This window comes from Halyomorpha halys, unplaced genomic scaffold, assembly GCF_000696795.3.
Source record: "Halyomorpha halys isolate HHAL.00 unplaced genomic scaffold, Hhal_1.1 Scaffold1920.1, whole genome shotgun sequence".
NCBI classification, from domain to species: domain Eukaryota; kingdom Metazoa; phylum Arthropoda; class Insecta; order Hemiptera; family Pentatomidae; genus Halyomorpha; species Halyomorpha halys.
The window spans coordinates 25,325-29,485 of NW_027106486.1; positions in this window are offsets into that span (position 1 = coordinate 25,325).

The following is a 4,161-nucleotide window of genomic DNA, read 5'->3' on the forward strand; positions in this document are numbered from 1 at the left end:
TCTAATAACATTTCTAAAGGAGAAGATCTCGAGGCCATTTTCTTTTCAGACGCCTAGAAGGAGAATTAGGTAATAAAGGAGAAGCCAGATTAGAAACAAGTTGATTTTAGTGGTTGGGAAGTTTATCATGGAAGGAATGGCATCTGGTTCTGGCCAAATCGGAAAAATATGGGACATTGATTTGTGACAAAGTAAGGAGTATTAAGGATTTTGGACTGTAAGGATTGGATTCTGGAGGAATTTGATAGTTTAGTGGAGCCCCAAAGCTCAACTCCGTATGTCCAAGTAGGCCTTATAATTGTCATGTAGATCAGTCTTTTGTAATGGATTGGCATTCGACGAGCAGTTTCTTGTCTTTTTAGTCTTGTAGGAGGATTCCATGTCAGTCGTATGTTCAGATGTAGTCCTAAGTAACGGATCTGTTCGACAGGAATAATTGGGTTTTATTAAAGGATACTGTAGGGCAAGAGGTCATGTATAACAAATTTAACAAGCTTTAATTTGGGTGCTGGCAGACTATTGTATGTCTGATGGTTTCTGAAATAAAGTTTTTCATAAATCAAACTTATTTATCGAACAACTATAAATCAATTTATTTTAGCAAATATCATGAAAACTACTACTCCTACGAAATAAACTACTTTATAGTCCATTAAATCAGCTTTAATTGAGTGCTAATAGACATCTATACGTCACATAGTTCCTGAGATTTAGATTTCTCAAAATAAATTCACTAACTACTAATCTTCCATTAGATTTTTATGAAATGTTGCTTTTTAAAAAGCAGTATCTCGAGAACTATTGAACGCAAATAGCTCTATTAGGGCTTATATTTTAGAAAACTCACTCTACTTTAAATGACATTCTTTTATGTTTTCTAGAGTTGATGGTAGTTTAAAAGATATAAGCTAGGAATGAAAAAAAAATTTTTTAAACGTTTTGAAGCAGCCGCCATTTTTTATTCTCTCTATCTATACTTGGCAAATTTGTCAATTTTGACTAGTAATTACACATAGTTTTCATTAAAATAATAAACAATGGGGTGAAATAACTGTCTTTTTTTCTTCCCGGCAATACTGTTAGAATTAAATTGAAAAACAAATTTACTTTTTTTTTTATAACGTATGGTTAATACATACATAATTGTATATGTATAATGTATTGCATTATATTATTATGTATTCTGTAACCATATAAAAAATAAAGAGGTTTGAAAAAAAAATTTTTTTAGAACGTATGAAACAACTACCACAATAATTCTATTCAATCAATCGATTTAACTTTGCAGAAATTTAAAATCATTAAACAATAAACAAAATTATGTCTAATTAATGATGCTTTAACACTTTACTTTAATCTGTATTAATATAGTCATTTATATAAGTTGTTATGAACATATACCTTAAAAGATGGTGGTAATTATCCAATTGGGAATAGGAAAAAACATAATTATAAAGTATATATATTTTACTATAATTTCTTGGTTCATCGTTTTCTAAGAACCTATATTAACAAAGTGCGGAACATATACCTTAGCACTGTTATGTATTTGATAAATAAATATAAGGGTTATTTCACGAAATAATTATTTAATAAAATAATTATAATCAAATAGCTACCTGTATTTATTCCCTAAAACAAGCATTTCATGATGTAATCATTCATTAAAATGAAGTAATATAATTTGTTAAAATAACGAAACTGTCGTGTTGTGAAGTATATGACAGTTACCGCTATAACATTATTTACTGAGTTTTGTCTCACTAGCGGCAGTTCACTTACTGCTATGTTAAAATGATTTGTATGGTGACACATTACAGCCACTGTAGCAATTATTGCATTGCCATCATTTAAATTGTGCCATCTTAGTTGCCTTTATAAAAATTTAATTTTTATAAAGTATTCACTCTCATAGTATTAGAGAAATTATCATACAGTTCTCGCCTGGGCTGTTCGGTGGTTGTAAACTATCTATTTGTAGCATAGTTCTCCAATATTAATTTTAAAAATTATATCAGAAACATAATGTTTCATTTTAATGAATGATTATTTCAAGAAATACAAACAGCAGTTATTTTTTTGAGATTATTACATTAATCATTTTTTCATGATGAATTCATTTAAATTTACGATAAATCAACACTTTTATTTATTTATTTATTTATTAATTCATTCATTAATAAATGCATCAGATAAACAGTGCCCAGATCCCCCCCTAACAGTCATGACAACGCTTATCGATAACAACGTATTCAGCTAAGCTTTTTATTATATAGACTTTAGTGACGTGGTGTTGAGTTTTTTCTGCCATCCTGTTATTTCTCATGAGCTGATATCATTATACTCTGAAATATGATCATTCTCAGCTGTGGTAATGTTGAATCATTTTTCTATCATCAGTACATGTTAAACTGTTTTATAGCCAGGATTCCAGAAAATATCAATTTTTTTTTAAATTTTTATTTATCCATCAAAAGTAAATCCAATATGGTCCGTCCACATGACATTTATCGGTCGGTATCAAAATAAAATATAGAAATGATAGACGTAAATCAAATTTATTAGTTACATTTTTAATTATTAAAGAACTGTGGGGACTACTACGATTAATAAGCTACAATAGTACAATACGAATTAATTTCTAGCAATAAAACTAATAACTCAATTAACCGAATACTAAAATGAAAATAAATAAAAATAATTGAAAAAAAATATGAAGTGAATAATACTGACATGAATTAACAATTAGTGAATTAATAATAATGACCTAATGAATTCGTAAAAAGTATGGAGTTAAATTGATTAAAAATAAGAATACAATATAAAAAATAATAAAATCTGTAATAAATATAATATTATACTACATACAATGATGTACACAATATGTAATATCGCTACAACCCATAAAGGGTCACGTGTGCAGTACTTTATGAGAAAATACTGTTACTAGACCAACGGTTGTGCAAGCCACCTCCTTGCACAGGTTGATCAGAATCACGCTTGACCGACAGACTTTTACCTAATTAAGGGTACCCACTTTATGAGCCTACAGTTAGTAAAAAAAGTCTACATACACCACAATATAAATTCATTTATGAAATAGTATACATTATTATGTATTAATTAAATTTATACTTTATTTTTTTTCTATTGAATAATTATTCCTTCCATAATTAACTCCCTAACCACCCAAACCCACTCGTTTCTAACCTTGCTTCCTCTTTCATTCCTGGCAATCCTCCGAGGCGCCTGAAAAGAAGATGGCCTCGTGACCTTATATTGTAAACTGTTTTTTAGAGTTCTACTACTGGGTAGTTTATCTACATCCAGTATCATATCATTATGTCATTATGATCAAATTTACTGGTTGTATTTTTTTATACAGTTGTAAATATCAATAAATAAATAAAATAAAAAAAAAATAATTCTATTGAATAAAGGTCTGAAGAAGATTAAATCATGCCTATAATATCATTTCAGAATTTAATACATACAAAACGTTTTATAATAAATGTCTGCAATTAATATTACTTGTACTACAATTATTGTTTGTTACAACTAATAAGTCTACATACACCTTGATTTAATCCTTTGAATGTAAACAAACATTTAATTTTTTTACATTCATGTAGGTTTTATGTATTTTTATTTCCTAAAAGAATCAGTCAGAATCAAAGTCAAGTGAAAACAACTGCTCAAAATAAAAATTTATTGAGAGATTAGGCAGTTAATTGTTGATCGTAAAACCGCAGGGAAATCATTACGCCAAATTGCGAAAATTGCTTATATAAGTGTTTAGGCGGTTCAGACTGTTATTGGATATTATAATACAACAGGTTGCATTGCAAGTAGGCCTAGATCAGAGCGGCCAAAAAGCTTCAGCCATATCATGAGCATGCTATTTTAAGAAGTGTTAATGAAAACCCTAAAATAAGTGCTACACTAGCTACTAATTTATTGTGGGTTTACAACATTGGAGCAATACCTCAAACGGTATGTAATTCGCAAAAAAAAAATCTCAAAATCGCTAGAGACACGCAAGAAGCCGCATATCAGCAAAGTTAACCGAGCTAAGCGGTTGGCATTTGCGAAAAATTACCTTGATAAGCTTATCAGTTTTTGGGACAAAGTAATTTTCATGGATGAGTCTAAATTTAATAT